General features: G+C 45.9%; 1 protein-coding gene across 3 annotated transcripts in view; it reads right to left on the bottom strand.

Annotated features, from left to right (window-relative positions):
* FHL2 (four and a half LIM domains 2) overlaps positions 1-18,437 on the bottom strand; it is an 80,597-nt gene that overhangs the window by 18,894 nt on the left and 43,266 nt on the right. The window lies entirely within an intron of this gene.

Here is an 18,437-nt window from a genome sequence, read left to right on the forward strand (position 1 = left end):
ATTGTACCTTAACAACTTATTGAAGCTAGCTTATCAACTAAAATAAACACATGGACACCACTACATTAGTTTAAAGGTCATTCATATTTATTCATTGGAATGACTCTATTCCTAAAGAGCTGGAAAGAAGGCGCTATTTTAACCAGCTCTAGACAACTTAATTTTATAAAATGCTGGCGACTGAAATGCCCCAACTGTAAAATAGCGGCAACTGAAACGTTCTATCTGAATATAAGCATAACCTGTGCTGAGAAGGTCTCACCACCCTTTACTATGATACAGAGTGGACACTCCTGCAGAGAAATGGCCCGCAATGGTAGGAGTCATCCGCCATCCTTCAAAAGAGTAAGTGCTCCACAATGACCACTTTTGCCACTTGTGACTGCTTGCCAATATCTCCTTCCCACCTGAAGATCCTAAATTAATTTCTGATTTCTGAATTAATGAGCCGGAATTATAAAGTGTAGGTGGATGGGTTTGCTTCAAGAGGAAGTGCTAATATTCAAATCACCCTTAAATATCCTCACAAAGAACCCATACATATACTTCCTGAAAAGCTAAACCCTATCCAGCTACAAAAAGAACCCATACATATACTCCCTGAAAGGCTAAACCCTATCCAGCTACAATCAGAAACTTGACCTGCCTAGCAACAGATACCTACCCAATCACAAACATACAAAACTCTTAAATAGCTTCATGCAATGCAGCCCTCACCTAATCTAAACTTTAAACTACAGAATAATTAATTTGAAATAAACTTTAAACCATCATAAATCACATGTAAATACTTCTGGAATATTGATCCACTTGTAAAGTTTTAGACAGGAGGAAGATCTAGAGCAGTGGTGGCCAACCTGTGGCTCTTGAGCCTCATGCGGCTCTCCCCCTTGTAAAGTGCGGCTCCTGCTCCCACTGCTGCCCGCCGCCCACCGTCTGTCCCAGTCCCCCCTGCTGCCAGTTCCCTGAATCCCTTCTCCTTCTGAGGGGAGGAGAGCGCGCATCGCACATCTCTCCTACCACTTACTGTGCATCCTTGTGACTGGGCCGTCCGCCAATCAGAGCTCGTGGGCCAGCAGCCAATCAGGAGCCGGCCAGCGAGCTTTGATTGGTGGGCGGCCCAGTCACAGGGAAGTGAGGGGGAAGGAGACGCGCGGTGTGCTGTGCTCTCCTCCCACGACATGACAGGAGGACTGCAGGGGAACACCAGACTGTCCTCTCCCCGCCTGGCAGCAGCAGCAACAACAGTGAGTGCTGCTGCTGGGAAATTTGCACTGTGGGGGCATAGCAGTTTGTGGCACTGTGGGGGCATAGCAGTTTGTGGCACTGTGGGGGCATAGCAGTTTGTGGCACTGTGGGGGCATAGCAGTTTGTGGCACTGTGGGGGCATACCAGCTTTTTGGCACTGTGGGGGCATACCAGCTTTTTGGCACTGTGGGGGCATACCAGCTTTTTGGCACTGTGGGGGCATACCAGCTTTTTGGCACTGTGGGGGCATACCCGGCACCATGTGGTGCCTACCTTGCACCGTGGGGGGCATATGTGTATCTGGCACTATTGGGGGCATATGTATATATGGCACTGAACTATTGGAGGCATATTTGTATCACACCCAAGGGGTCAAAATAGACTACGCCCCTTTTTTTGGCGCATGCGCCTTCGGCGCGCGCATGATGTCGGCTCTTTAGCTTGACTACCGATATTTTTCGGCTCTTTACCTCTGACTGGTTGGCCACCCCTGATCTAGAGGGAAACAAACAGCTGTGGTATAGGTCCTATGTTTGAGTGGGACAGATATGTCATACAGTGACCCCAGACCAGTCAAAGAGGGACACTTATAATATGGTATGGCCACACCACCTTTGTAATTTTGGTCATAAATTACAAAATTACATTCCAAAAGAGTATATTGACTAGATTTGTGTTTACAGTTTTAATGTTAACCTTTTAACCCTGTAAACCTTTTGGTTCCGGAGAGCACCTATAGATGTCAATCTTTTTCCTTTTGGACAGATGTCAACCTTTTGAACCTGGGGACCTATTGACCCTATTCACCCTATATTGACTTTCGATCTTCTGACTGCCTATGTCTTCGTATACATCCCTGTATAACAGTATGGGAATCTCATGCATCCATCTTGGCATTTCACCTGGTTATGCTCATTCATCTACCACTCTTTACACACTTCAATGACAATTATGGCAAGTCATAATTTAACATGTTCACTCATCGACCACTGTTGGTGACATCTGTGGGGCAACATCTTTTGGAAAGACTAATTTGACGTTCACTAGGACTGCTCACACTTTATCTAGATTTTCTTTTAGAAGAAGCCTTACATTTACTGTAGAAAACAAAATGAATATTTGCCCATGTTTTGAAAAAGCTTAGGCAACAAAGTTGACCGTAAAGTTCCCTAAAATAGGTGCACAAGTGCACAAAACAGGCACAATCAGTATATTTTATGTTTGAGCTTGAACCACAAATGAACTGAACTTGAAGGGATGAATTTACTAAAGCTTCTAAAAATGAAAAGAGGTGATCCATAGCAACCATATGTCTATCATTTATTTGCTGCATCCTAGAAAATGAAAGACAGCATATGATTAGTTGGTATGGGCAACATCACCTAATTTCATTCTAAGGAGATTTAGTTTATTACTCTGAAGTGTCTGAGCAAAGATGGAGGAAATCCCTTCATGTGCAGCCAACACATAGATTGTGACTCTTCCTCTAACTCCATCTCTGTTTTTATTTTCATTTTTGACTCCAAACAGTGGCGTAACTACAGAGGGTGCAGGGGATGAAGGTGCTGTTGGACCTGGCAGCTTGGGGGATCCCATAGCAGGATATCCCCTGCACCCTTTAAAATTGTGCTATTTAAAAATAGCATGCAGCCACGGGTTCGGGCCAGCATAAATGGGATGAGCGGAGAGAGGTAAATGGGATGAGCGGAGAGAGGACCCAATGCTGCTGCCAGGAGCCGCTCTCTGGTGGCGGCGAGGGGGGAGAGTAATAGAAGATCTGTTGCTGCTGTAGGGAGCCGCTCCGTGCTGGTGGCATATGTATATATGTGTTTGTGTATATCAGTGTGCCTGTACAACTTGTGTGTAAATGTGCCCTCTGGTTCATGTATAACGTGTGTGTGTGTGTGTGTGTGTGTGTGTGTGTATGTATGTTCCCCTGGTCCTTGTACAATGTATGTATATATGTGTTTGTGTGTCAGTGTGCCCCTGGAATATGTGTGTCAGTGTGCCGCAGTGTGGAACCATGTAGTGAACCTCTCACACTGTGTCAAAGTTTGCCCCAGTCTGGCCAGCTCCTAGCGGTGACGCGATTTGCGTATTTTAGGGGACGAGGCCTAATGCTGTGAAGTGTCCTCCCCATTAAAGATCTGTGTCTGTGCTTTAGCCAGGTAGTGCACTCTCTTCCCCCTCCTCTCTCTGTTTCTATCACTCTCTTGCATTATTCTCTCTCACTGACACTGTCTCTCTCCCCCTGATAACCTGATCTCTCTCTTCACTGAGTCTCTGTCTCCCTGACTCTCTCTTTCACTGACACTATCTCCTCCTACCCCGCTCTCTTTATCTCTCTCTCTCTCTCTCTCTCTGTGACAATGGGTGGAGGGCCCTTTTAAGATTTTGCTATGGGGCCCACAAGGCCCTAGTTACCCCCCTGACTCCAAACAATATAGGATTATTTCTTGGTAGGTAATCGACTTGACTTTCATTTCTTTCCTTTCCTCTGAAGCCCCACATCTGGTGAGGGGAATTCCGTGAATAAGGACATGTCCTTCCGATTCCTAGACACACTAAGGTCATAAGAATTGTGTTTCTGAAATGCACAGGAAAGATTATTGTGTACAAGGCACAACTCTGCTGGGGTTGACAGAGCTTATGCTTTCAAAATGCAGAAATTCCTTTTCTTTACCTTGGGGATGTGCAGTTAGTTGTATAAATGTAAATCCTTCAAATTTACAGATTCCAGACTAAGTGCATTTTTCTCTAATTTGTGCCAGATCATTTTACCACGAAATATGCAAGCATTTGTAATCCACTCACTGCATTTGCAAACAAAAACTTGAAAGTATTATATCATATGTAACGTGGTGGCTGTGTTCCAACTATGTTATTACTAACACATGCACTGCAGTTGCTAACATTTGGGGGACACAAGATAAAATAAGTCATTCTAAATATTGTTTTCAAATTTCCCCAATCTTACCTGGTAAATCAACTGTATTGTGTTCTTGTTATTGAGTCAAACATCAGTATCAGACAGTTACAGTAGGATAGTATTTGTCAGGAAAAGAGCATATGCACTTGAGAATGAAATCCATAGCACATTACACACCTTTGGATAATACAGGTTGAGAATCCCGTACCCGAATATCCGTTATCCAAATTATTACGAAAACCAAACATTCCAGAAAGTGATTTTTTTTTTTATTTGCTAAAAACTTACTGGGGACATCTGTAACAGCACTACTGAGGGAATGATATGTAACTGGCACTATATATGTGCAAGACAATGATTGCTTGGCATTTAAATTCAGTATCTGAGATTGTACACAAACTTTGTTTCATGTTTTATAACCTTGTTTTTTGAACAAATAAAATATATTTGTGTGTATGTCATGTGTTTGATATATATGTACAACATAAATGCAAGATACCTCAAGATACATCATTGAAATATTAAAATATTCCAAAATACGGAATAATCCTTTATCCAAAATTCTCCTGGTCCCGAGCATTTTGGATAAGGGATACTCAACCTGTAGTGAACTACCATAGGGGGGCTATTATTATTATGGTAACAGGTATGGACTGGCTATTTGTCACTTCTGGTAAATGCCCTGTCCTGACACAAAGAGGAGCTGATTCAGACCTGATCGCACGCCCGCAAAATGTCAGCAGCCAGCATTCAGGTAGAAGTGAAATTCCGCCGTGTGAATGTGATGGCTGTGCAAATGTATGTGTACGACTGCAGATCTATTCGCAGCTCTGCAAAAATCTTCAAAACCATTTGTAAGCCACTAACCATCGAATGATTTTCCCACTGGGCCCTAGTCATCGCAGGCTAAGAGTAGCCAGAGACTTACTCGGTGCCAGCGATGAAAACAGGCATAGCTGGCCTGGTGCTGATGTCACACACCCTCCCCTAATATGCTTGGGCACACCTGCATTTTCCCTGACACTCCCAGCAGTTTTTGTGGCACGCCCAGCTTTTTTCTAGGCACTCCCATGAGATGGGCGGTTACCATCCCCAGATGCCAACTTCCTGTCAATCACCTTGTGTAAGGCCAGTGATCAACAAAAGTAGCAGAACTTCATTGCAGGATGGCCTGGCGCATGAATACTATGGGCCGTATGCATGCGCAGTCTATCGGTAATCGCCCGCCGTGCAGATATGGTCCATGCGATCAGGTGTGAATCCACTCCAGAGAGCAGGGCTGACCTGAGCTTCTCAGCCTTCGCGGCACTCTGCATGGTCGCCCAGCTTACAGATAGATAGGGTACCAAACCGCCGTGACTTGTGGCACACTGCTGTAAGCCATAGATGTACCCCTTTAGCTTTCTTCAGCTGTGGCAATGCCCCCCCCCCCCCCCTGCTTTTACTTCATCCTTCCCTTGTCAGAGGGAAGTTACGCTACCTTTCTCACCTGCTCCCAGTCCCCGCTGCAGGGGAGATTTCAGCGAGCGGCGGGCGGGGGGTGCGGACGATACTGCACCATGGGGTGGGGGTGCGGGTGACACTGCGGCGTGCGCCCGCAACCACCGTGTCCAGGGGGGGGGAGAGGGAAGCTACGCTACCTTTCTCACCTGCTCCCAGTCCCCGCAGCACAACCTGCTTTCTATGGTACCTCTTTCTACAACCTGCTTTCTATGGTACCTGCTTTCTATGGGACATATTGGGGCAGATGTATTAAGCCTGGCAAAGAGATAAACTGGAGATAAAGTGGAAGGAGATAGTGCACCAGGCAATAAACTCCCAACTGTCATATTTCAAACACAGCTGATTGGGTGGTGCGTTATCTCTTTCCTCTTTATCTCCAGTTTATCTCTTCTCCGGGCTTAATACATCTGCCCCAATGTTACATGCTACAATTATATCCAGTAAAGGTGAGAGAGGGCACAGAGGGCACTCACCAATCCAATAAGACAAGAAAGATGTTTAATATATTCCCAGTGTCATCAAATATAGTAAACGTTCAACCCCTCAGGGTCATTGTCAAAACATATCAGCAAGACATCCTTATAGCATGTAAGTAGTAGGCATAATTACTGACTGAGCCTCCAGCTATGACTGATTGTTCTTTAAGCGGATGCTGGAGGTTCAGTCATAAACCACTTATTATCTTTGGGTTAGAGAAGGGATAGGGAGAATGTAACTTTAATAACTCAACACACACAAATATGACATCATGTTTTTCCAATCTCTCTTTTATATCACATGATTTGTATAATTTGTAACTTCCAGTGCCATGGTATATGTGAGAACACTCAGTTGGGCTGCCCCCCTGCATGCCCGCAGTGTGATCATAGGTGCCGATTTATGTTTTTTGCTGGTGGGTGCTCAAGCCAAAAATATAGGGGAGTGGCTTCATGGGAAAGGGGCGTGGCCACAAAACAATACTGATTTATATTACGCAGCACAGTTGTCTCCAATATTTAAATTATGGCAACAGTGCCAAATAGATAAATGCTCACAAATGCCCATAAATGGCAGGTACAAAAATCCCCCCCACAGTGTCAAATACATAAATGCCCCCCACAGTGCCAAATACATAAATGCCCCCACAGTGCCAAATATATAAATGCCCCCACAGTGCCAAATACATAAATGCCCCAACAGTGCAGGTGCATAAATGGCCACACAGTACCTGTGCCAGCCAGGGGAGTGCAGTGGGACTCTGGCAGGTGGGCCGCTGCTGAGCAGGTGGGTGCTTATCAATTTCTGTGGGTGCTCGGGCCCTCAAGCACCCACAGAATCGGCACCTATGAGTGTGATAGCATCTCTTTGCTGCCAGCTCATGAGTTTTCATCTGGCTACCAGCTGCACAGAACAACCTCCTTACACTGGTCGGCCTTGCACTTCAGATTTCCTCCAGATAAGCAGGCCTAGTTAAATCATCTATTGCATAATTATTTTCATTTGCATTTGATCTACTATTTCAATCTCTGGAGAACTATTAAAACATATTTCAGTACTAGTAAGCCCGTTAGAAGTAAAAGCTTGAAAGTTAGTCTGCTACTCTCTGTGTGAGAAAGAGACGTAGTTTGACTCTCTGCCAGCAGATGGCAGTGCTTCGGAGACTCACAGAAACTAGAGAGAGAGAGAGAGAGAGAGATGATACGTTTCTGAAAATGATGTGAATATGTAAACATTGTTTAAATCAGATTGTGCTAATGTGCAGACTCTATGTTGATACTCCTCCAGGGAAGCTTAATTTCTTATACCAAAATGGCCACTGGGTCTTTTACTAAGCATGCACAGAGCTATCTAGAGAATGTGTGAGAATGCTACAGTGGGAGAGTCTTCTCTTCCGCATAGTACCAGTTAGACATGCGATTTCCTGCTGCTTTAGATACTATATCAGCATCCTGTATTAAGGACCCCACCCTTGCGTCCCGCCTACCCATTTGTACTAAGACCTGCCCGATTTTGGCCCTGAAGAAGCCATGGGTGGGGTGGTCCTACCACTCCACTCACACGTCCTCGTCGAGAGGAGTTTCCATTTTAGTCCGTAAAACAATCCCATTTATGGTGGAACAAGTACAAATTGACCCCTAGGGTAGATCGTCCTTTTTAAATGTAGATTGTATTCTATGTTTATATTACTCCTAGCCGTCTACAATCCACCTCCGTATTCCCACGATGTGCTGAGAAAAGCTGCCAAATTTATTGCCACACACCCCAACATTCCTACAATTGTTTTAGGAGACTTCAATAATGTTTTTGATTCTGCCCAGGACAGGCATACAATTTCTGGAGATTCTTCCAGGCAGGGCAGTGGTCAATTCCAGGCAAAGGTGGACGGCGTCACAAACACCCGGGTGAAAAACAATACTACTGTTTCTCTTTATACTCACACTGCATTCTCCAGAATTGACCTAGCTTTACTTACCCCTGACCTCCTTTCAAGGACTCGGTCAATACGATACGAAGCAAGGGGTATATCAAACCATTCACCTTTATCATTCACCTTAGATGTTGGCGGTTTGTCGGGGACTTCCGGTGGGCAGCGTGCACGGAGCAGCTGCGTTTTAGTGAGCTCCTGGAAAAGAACCCCCGATACGGCAGTGAGACATGGCCCTGCCACAATAGGAGACCAGGGCTCAAAGGGGAGAATACCACGGAGTCGACACACAAGCCCCATTACCTGCTGTCACCTACCCCAGTGCCGAGGGTCCCGTCCGAGACGCGTGGGAGAGGACGGCGCTGACTGGGCGCACAGCCAGCGTGATGACGGAGGGGAGACACAGAGGTAACAGCGTGTGAGAGACGCCGGCCGGAAGGGAGAGCTGGACGCGGAAGTGCACCAGCCCCAGAAGCCGGCTGAGAGCGTGGCTGAGAGTCCCGTAGCCCTGGGGTTTGTTTCCGGCGAGCAGGGAGGAGAGAGAGGGGCAGCCGGAGGAGTGACTGGTGGCACGTGAGAGGCGCTGCCGGAACAAGTGTCGCACAGAGTTCCAGCTGTGGCTCCTGGTGAACAGCGGTGAGTGAGAGGCGCCACGGACTACAGTGCTTCCTACAGCCCCAGGATCGGATGGTGAGTGAGAGGCGCTGCCAGAGACAGGGAAGCAAGAGGAGGCTAATTGGAGAAGGAGCAAGTTGGAAGTGACTCAGGGGTCGGCATGAAAGGTGCTGGGCCAGCCTGCAGGAAGGGGTGAGTGTGGCTGCTTCAAGTAAAAGACATCACAAGGAGAAAATCCTAAACCCCACTCACCAACCAGGTACTTTTTTTGGCTCCCTGTCAAACTGTGACCCACTGCAAACTGCTGGTGTATTATATAACCCAGTTGGGGCACTAAAACACAAGATATCTCCTTCTTGAAGAGGATTAATTGTTCACAAGCTCTTTAGCTGCAGAGCCGGGGGGCATTCATTTGTCCCTGCAGGTTCTAGCAACTGGGAACATTAAGACTCTTTAATATAAAGACACCCTCAACACCCCACTAATAACTGAGGGCCACGGAGCCGGGGAGTAATGTGGAACTCCTGCGGTTTGTGACCCCCAAACCTCCAAAAGAAGGGCGTAAACAGCTCCCAGTAGGAACATACAGGTCTTAAACAGGCCAGGACAATTAGGAGCCCTGACGTCTGTCTATACCCCCCTTGTTATACCCAAATGTTTTTTTTTTTTTAGAAGTTATTATAAGTTGACCTTTCCATCCCTCCCCCTCCTAGGCCAAAATAGGCCAATAAGTGTAACCCATAATATAATTGATTAGTGGCTAGACTGCGAATGGGCCTTTATATAAAAAAAAAAAAAAGAGGAAAAAACACAGATAAAAAAAACACAGACCCTGGACTCTGACTAACGTCTGACTAAGGCAAATCTCTTTGGGAAGCCGAAAACTGAGCGGTCAAAGGACGCAGAAATTTGGACTTTTGGACAGTGAGTTCAGGACCAGGTCTAATTACAATTGGGACTGCTTGCTGGGGCACGGGCCAGCTGACCTGAAACAAAGGGCATTGATTATTAAAAACATAATTAAGATTCCCCTGAGAAACTGGGGGACTTGTTTGGGTATTGGTACTTTCTCACTACCTTCTGCATGAGACTGACTTTAATAGAACCTGAGAGGGACATAAGGAAAACTGGAGTGATCTCGAAAGGACCGGGTTGAGAGACTACGGCCCGATCTTCATGTCCTGTACATCTCTACTCTAAGATCCCCCTTTAAAAAAATTACTAACCAACTGATTTGCTGGAAGTGTAACACCTCTTGATTTTTTTTTTCCCTTAGGTTAAAGTTGCTCTCCTACCCTCCCTTCCTTCTACTTTAGAGAGCATAAGGTTGTACAATTGTTGACATTTTTAGTAACCTTCTCCTGAAAACAATTACCCGTGTGGTTATAGTTTTTTGTCCTTCCTTTCCTAACCTCCCGGTCTACTTTTAGTGCTCTCTTACCCTCCCTTCCTCCTACTCTAGAGAGCATAAGACTAGATACTTGTGGATATCTTTAATGACCTTGCCCCCTAAAAATCACTAACCAACTGATTTGCTGGATGTGTAACACCTCTTGATTCTTTCTTAGGTTAAAAGTTTCTCTCCTACCCTCCCTTCCTTCCTTCTACTTTAGAGAGCATAAGGAGGTACACTTGTTGATATTTTTAGTAACCTTGTCCTGAAAACAACTACCCGTGTGATTACTACATGTGCAATTTTTTTTCTTTCCCCTTTTTTAGGTTATAGTTTTTTGTCCTTCCTTTCCTAAACCTCCCGGTCTATTTTTAGTGCTCTCTTACCCTCCCTTCCTCCTACTCTAAAAAGCATAAGGCTAGACACTTGTGGACATTTTTTAGTGACTTTGCCCTGAGGGGAAAAAAAAGAAAAAAATATATATACACGTGTGATTACTATATGTGTAATTCTTTCCCCCCCTCTTTAGGTTACAGTTTGTTGTCCTTCTTCTGCTAACTTCCCCATCTATTCTTTTAGAGACTAAAATTGTAGGGGTTAAAGGGAAATATCTTTTTGACTGGCTACGGTTAAACTAGGCCCAATAGGGCATGGACAAATATATAGCTAAAAACCAAAAGAGGTTATCAGGGACCAATACCACCCCCATAATGGGTAGAAATAAGACAGTAGCACCCAAAGTAACAACAACCCCTCCAGGGTCAGCGTCAAAAGATAATGAGTCAAATGAGACAACAGGCCCATTTAATGTGGAAGCTATGGCCCAGGAGATTTCAAAAATACTGCTACCCATGATTGAAAAAAAATTAGAAGAAAAGCTAGACGCTAAGCTGGAGCTAATAAACCAAAGGGTAGAAACAATACTAACTAAGATGGAGGAGCAGTCAAGTAGGGTAACGGAAGCAGAACAAAGGGTACTCTTTACCTAGAAGGGCGCCCATCACGGCCATCGCGGGCATTGAATGCACTAAAAACTCGGGTGCGATGCGACCGACGCGATGCCCGCGATTTCCCATAGGGAACAATGTTAAATGTCCCAATTGACCCGATTTTCCTGTTCAATGTCTCAATTGACCCGATTTTTCCATAGGAAACAATGTTAAATGGGCCACAGAGGCCAAATAGGCACCCTGAAGTGTGAAATGGCCTCCACAATTGTTAACGCCACCCCACGATCAACGTCAACCCGAAATAATGGCGAGCGGCGGCGGTACGCGTCCTACGACCTTTTCATATCCCCACTATCCACGTCGGCGTGGAGTTGAGAATAGAAAGTGTGGCGAGCGCAGCGAGCCACCGAGCCCGAAGCGTGGCGAGCGCAGCGCGCCCCGCGAGGGGACGCGGATACCTTCACAGGTATCCGCGTCCCCTCGCGGGCTTCACAGCTGTCCGCGTCCCCTCGCCACGCTTCGGGCTCGGTGGCTCGCTGCGCTCGCCACACTTTCTATTCTCAACTCCACGCCGACGTGGATAGTGGGGGTATGAAAAGGTCGTAGGATGCGTACCGCCGCCGCTCGCCACGCTTCGGGTTCACGTTGATCGTGGGGTGGCGTTAACAATTGTGGAGGCCATTTCACACTTCAGGGTGCCTATTTGGCCTCTGTGGCCCATTTAACATTGTTTCCTATGGAAAAATCGGGTCAATTGAGACATTGAACAGGAAAATCGGGTCAATTGGGACATTTAACATTGTTCCCTATGGGAAATCGCGGGCATCGCGTCGGTCGCATCGCATGCGATTTTTTAGTGCATGCGATGCCCGCGATTTTTTACTAACGATGCCCACGATCAAAATCATGGGCGCCCTTCTAGGTAAAGAGTACCGAACAAAGAATCAGTGACGTAGAAGATACCCTAAACTCTTTAAGAAATAAGGTGGAAACCCAGACAAAACAAATACAACAACATATAGAGAAGATAGACGAAATTGAGAACAGAAGCAGAAGAAACAATTTGCGTTTGATAGGGATCCCAGAAGGGGTTAAGGATTCAGAACTCCAGGACTATATAGGCCAGAAAATAGTTTCAGCCCTAAACCTACCAAGGGAGGCACTGAACCCATGTATTGAGAGAGTTCATCGATTGGGCCCGAGAAGAGTGAAAAAAGAAGGCCAGAGGCCACTCCCAGTTTTGGCGAGGTTTCTGGACTTCAAAGCAAAAGAACAAATTCTAATGGCTTACCGTAAATCAAGACAATTGACAATCGGAGGAGACTCAATCTTGATGTTTCAAGACTACTCCACAATAGTTACACAAAAACGAAAAGAGTTTACTCCGATTTGTAAATTTTTAATTGAGAACCAAAAACGGTTTACGCTACAATACCCAGCAAAACTTAAAGTTACAGAGGATGGGCAAACTCACACCTTCTCGGACCCAATCGAAGCAAAATTGTTTTTTAAGGTCACGTAAGAAATACTGAAAAATTACCCCACTAAATAGTAGGAGGAAGGTGGTAAGGGAAGTTAATAGACCCATGTACTTGTTGGTTTTAAAGATGGATGTAGAAATAAAGATGTTTGACAAATGGGGCTTGGAGGGTGGGGGCGGGAACCCTGGGAAGGGACAGAAATGGGTTAAATTATTACAAAACCCTAGGAGCAAGACCTGGGAAGGCAAAAATAAAAAACCCATGGGAAAAAAGGGAAGGGAAAAAAGTACGGATTTGAAGCAAAAATGGTGTAGGAAATATCAAAAGGAGGTACAGATTACAAAGACAAGGAAAACTCATGTACGAAATTGGGTTCAAATATATTGACACAAACAGGATGAGAAAGCTAAAATAAAAGTAATTATAAGTAAGATACCAATGGGAGAAGATTCAGGAGTTGGGATAAGCTAGAATGAGTATAGAAGAAAAATTGAATATAGCTACCTGGAACGTTAACGGCCTAAACACTCCAGTAAAACGTAAAAAAGTTACCCAACATATTAAAAGATTGGGAGTCGATATTTTATTTATTCAGGAAACACATTGGAAGAGGGGGGAAGAAAACACTTTAAAGAATAATCGGATAGGGGAATGCTTGGCAGCATCTTATCACAATAAGACACGTGGAGTGGCAATCGTTTTCGCGAAACACTTAATATACACAATAGAAGACACTAAATTAGATACACAAGGAAGATATATGATAATAGATATACGAATTAAGGGTACAAAATATACCCTTGTGAACATTTATGCACCAAACGAAGCACAAAGTTTATTTTTTGCCCACATTTCACAATTATTATTAAGTAGGGAAACACCAAATTTAATTATAGGGGGGGATTTTAATGAGGTAATAAACCCACAGATAGATAAATCAAGTCACCCAAAAACTAGTAACTTCCGATATAATCCATTGGTGCAAATGACGGAGGATTTAGGAGTAAGTGACCCATGGAGAATATCCCATAGAACAGAAAGAGCATATACGTTTTGCTCAGGAGTGCACCATACATCCTTGAGAATAGACTGCATATTCGTGAAAAATAACCTGATCCCTAAAATAATGTCAACTAAAATAGATACAATTATGATATCGGACCACGCGGTGGCCTCCCTCGCCATGAACCTACCCCAAGACAGGGACAAAACTAGAATATGGAGGTTCCCTAGTTACCTTTATCAGTCGGACCAGTTCCAAAGATTCCTGGGAGATAAATGGGAAGATTATAGAGAAAACAACAAGGAACATATGGGGGACCCAACCCTAATGTGGGAGGCCTCAAAGGCAGTAATAAGAGGCGAGATAATATCTTACACATCAAAACAAAGGAAAATAGCACAAGAAAAATTTACCACACTAAAAAAATCAACCACAATGGCATATCAGAATTATATTAATAACTCATCAGAGGATACATTAGAAAAATATCAACAAGAAAAACAAATACTTGAAAGTTACTTATTGGCACAAGCAAAACATAATATCGACTATACAAAAAAAAATCACTTTTTCAGATGGGGGAACAAAACGGGGGCCCTACTGGCAAATATGTCTAAACCAGTAAAAAGTAAAAATCATATAACAGCAGTAAGGGGAGAGAGTATAGGGACAATTCTGACTAAACCCACAGAAATAATAAATACATTTGAAAACTATTTTCAGGATATATATAAATTACACAATTCAGATCAGGATAAAATAGAAGAGATACTTAATGAGGCTAAAAAGGGGTGTGTGTACCAGCGCGGGCTGAAAAGAATATAATGAGCAAAAATTTGCAGAACGGTATCCTTTACAATATAAAATTTATTAAAGATAAAATTTAAAAAGCTGTAATAGCATATGAAATTTTGCAAGTCATAAAAGGGGGTTACAATGTTGTATAAAAATGTAAACCTGTGGACATTCAATTCTCAGCACAATTTATAGTTTAGAGTATAGCATGTAATTTGCATATTACCACACTGACATCTGAAGGTGTAGTCCCATAATAGCAGGTGACCAGGTGGCCAATGGCGATCCCAAAACAGAGTCCAGATGGAGAATTAGGTGTCTCTGATGGGAAAGATGGTAGAACCTGGAGGATATGATGATTTCCGTGTCTGCCTCGGATAATGAGTCCGGATGGGATGGTGCAATGCACAAGTAGATGTCCTGGTTGGTGTGGATAAACTCAGGTTGTAGCGGTGTGCTGGAAGTAGAATGGTCCACTTGATAAAAAGGCTCAACGCGTTTCCCTGGGCCAAAACACCCAGCTTCTTCATAGAATGGTCCACTTGATAAAAAGGCTCAACGCGTTTCCCTGGGCCAAAACACCCAGCTTCTTCAGGAGCTCCTGAAGAAGCTGGGTGTTTTGGCCCAGGGAAACGCGTTGAGCCTTTTTATCAAGTGGACCATTCTACTTCCAGCACACCGCTACAACCTGAGTTTATCCACACCAACCAGGACATCTATGTCACAGATCTGCTTAGTCAAGCTTACCTGTATGGTGATTCTGCTCTGTGTCTCAGTCTGACTCCATTCATGCTGCCAGACAGTCTGTGCATTGCTGGTTCATTGATTGATTGCACCTGATAGAAATCCTGGCAGAAGCTGGAATCACCTGTAACCCTTTGCTCTCCTGTTCCATGTGGCTCACCTGTTTAGTTCAGACTGAAGTATTCTGGATTCCTGCCTCAGATTGCAGATTGCCCTCTGTCATTTCCTCCAATCAATACAAGGCAGGGGGGATAAATATCCTGCTCACAGAGGCAGAACTGACTTCAGCAACTTGTCTTCCTGCTGCATGTGCTGGATGTTCTGTGCAGTTCAAGCCTGCTTCCTGGAATCCCTGCGTGAGTCTTCAGCGTTCAGCTCCCAGAGGCTCTGCTTGTCCGGCTGGTCCAGCGCTCACGGTCTGGTCCACAAATGGTCCAATTCCTGCTCCAGTTCCTGCTCATCTAGTTCCTGTGTTTATACTTGGTTTTCTTCAGTTATTTGTTATATGCCAAGTCAGCCATTTCAGTTCTGTTATCTCCGTCACCTGTTCCTGTGTCAACACCAAGTCGCTACCCTGTCCTGATACCAGTTTCCTGACCTGCCTGCTACAAGCTGCATCCAGCTATTGTGTGCTATGTCTCTGCTGTAATCTTCCAGTAATCCTGTCATTCAGCTGTATCCTGATCCCAGCCATCCAATCTGCAATCATTCAACCATCCAATCTTTAGTCATCCAGCCATCCAATCTTCAGTCATCCAGCCATCCAATCTTCAGTCATCCAGCCATCCAATCTTCAGTCATCCAATCGTCCAATCTTCAGTCATCCAATCGTCCAATCTTCAGTCATCCAATTGTCCAATCTTCAGTCATCCAATTGTCCAATCTTCAGTCATCCAATTGTCCAATCTTCAGTCATCCAATCGTCCAATCTTCAGTCAGCCAATTGTCCAATTTTCAGGTATCCTTTTCTCTAAACTCAAATCCTGAACATTGCCTTATCCTCCCAGAACTACCGGCACATATCTTGTTTATTTTGAACGGACTGCCATCTTGTTTATTTTTGCAAAGGACTGCTATCTTTTGTTACTTGTTATTTATCAGAGACTTGCATCTAGTTATTATTTGTCCAATCAAGAAGTATTGATCCCGGTTACATTATCTGTTATATGAGTTCCTTCAATAAACCTGTTTGTGTTAACCCATCTCCGGCTGGTCACGCCTCTCTTCCTGAGATCCGCACCACTCCATCAATCCACCATCTGACCACTCCAGTCACGACTGATTCCACACACCCATTTCGTGACAGTTTGCTGAAGTCCCATGGACTTGGTCAGTGATCAGAGTGTGAGAAGTGTGGGTTGTCTAGATCACAGTACCAGCATGGAGAGACAGATTGATCTTCAGTTCTTACTCACAAAGTTCTGGCAAGACTTATCTGGTTGTTCTTGCAAGCTGCAGCAATCCTTGCGGGCTAATGAATCCTCACGTGTCACATCTGCAGCCGCATGTCATTTGGCCTCTTCACCTCTACCCCCTGACTACCTGGCTACTCCAAAGGAGGACGATGAGGCTTCTGCGGACAGTGGGTCTGTCATAAGTCCGTTACTTTGCCATCTGCAATCTGGTTCTGCTTGGACCTTTAAAGAGCCAGAATCAGAGACATTAAAGGTTTTACACCAGTTACTGAATCAACTACAGGAATTACCATCTAAAATTTTTTCTGTAGTCTCCGCCATATTGGACAGTTCTTTGGTACCCCTTTCCAGTGGAACTGTGCGCAAAGGAACTTCCACTACACTTCCAAGTACTCCTGAGAAGTCCTCTCATAAGCCTTGTAAGGACATACCACAAAGCAGACCACGAGCCCAGCTGTCTGAGGAGGAACGTCAGCGGCGCAGGCAGCTAGACCTGTGCTTCTATTGTGGTGGTTCAGGCCATTTCATAGAAGATTGTTCTCTCCGTCTGCCTAGAAATGGGGAGATTCCTCCCGTTACAGCTCAGAAAGAAACCCGAGTTAATACTTGGGGCCCTAGAACAAAGATCATCTTGGCCAAACACGGTTTTACTGCTGTCCACAGAGCTCCTGGGAAGGTTCCTGTATCCATTACTGGAGGTGGAGTCTCAGGATTTTCTGCCCAAAAGCATGTGTCCGTCTCATCAACCTCAGGAGGGTTGTCCAATACCGCAGCCCCAGCAGAGGTATCTTGTGCTAAAGATTCAGAACGAGTATCCCGTCTCCAGCCCCAAGAGGGGGTTCAGCCTTTTCAGCCCCAGAGGGGAGTTCAGCCTCTCCAGTCTCAAGAAGGGGTCTGCTGTATCCAGCCCCAGAAGGGGGTCCAGAATCTTCAGCCCCAGGAGGGGGCTCTCAGTCTCCAGCCCCAGGAGGGGGCTCTCAGTCTCCAGCCCCAGGAGGGGGCTCTCAGTCTCCAGCCCCAGGAGGGGGCTCTCAGTCTCCAGCCCCAGGAGGGGGCTCTCAGTCTCCAGCCCCAGGAGGGGGCTCTCAGTCTCCAGCCCCAGGAGGGGGCTCTCAGTCTCCAGCCCCAGGAGGGGGCTCTCAGTCTCCAGCCCCAGGAGGGGGCTCACAGTCTCCTGCCCCAAGAGGGGGCTCACAGTCTCCTGCCCCAAGAGGGGGCTCACAGTCTCCTGCCCCAAGAGGGGGCTCACAGTCTCCTGCCCCAAGAGGGGGCTCACAGTCTCCTGCCCCAAGAGGGGGTTCAAAGTCTCCTGCCCCAAGAGGGGGTTCAAAGTCTCCTGTCCCAAGAGGGGGTTCAAAGTCTCCTGCCCCAAGAGGGGGTTCAAAGTCTCCTGCCCCAAGAGGGGGTTCAAAGTCTCCTGCCCCAAGAGGGGGTTCACTGTCTCCTGCCCCAAGAGGGGGTTCACTGTCTCCAGTCCCAGAAGAGGGCTTTCTGTGTCCAGCCCCAAAATGGGATTTCAAGTGTCCAGTCCCAAGTAGGGGTGAATCCAGGTGTCCAGTCCCAGAAGGGGGATATTCCAGGTGTCGAGTTCCAAGAGGGGGAAATTCCAAGTGTCCAGTCCCAGGAGGGGGTCCTGTATACCAGAGACCCTGGAGGAGAGTCGGACACTTCTGCCCTGGCCTCCGGGCCTGAGGACACCTCTGCCCTGGCCTCCGGGCCTGAGGACACTTCTGCCCTGGCCTCCGGGCCTGAGGACACTTCTGCCCTGGCCTCCGGGCCTGAGGACACACCTGCCCTGGCCTCCGGGCCTGAGGACACACCTGCCCTGGCCTCCGGTCCTGAGGACACACCTGCCCTGGCCTCCGGGCCTGAGGATACACCTGCCCTGGTCTCCGGGCCTGAGGTTGTTCCAGTTATTCCAGTGCAGACTGCCTTGCCCAAGGCATCCGAGGGGTCT

This window comes from Crinia signifera, chromosome 2 (assembly GCF_055691185.1).
Source record: "Crinia signifera chromosome 2, ASM5569118v1, whole genome shotgun sequence".
Taxonomy (NCBI): Eukaryota; Metazoa; Chordata; class Amphibia; order Anura; family Myobatrachidae; genus Crinia; species Crinia signifera.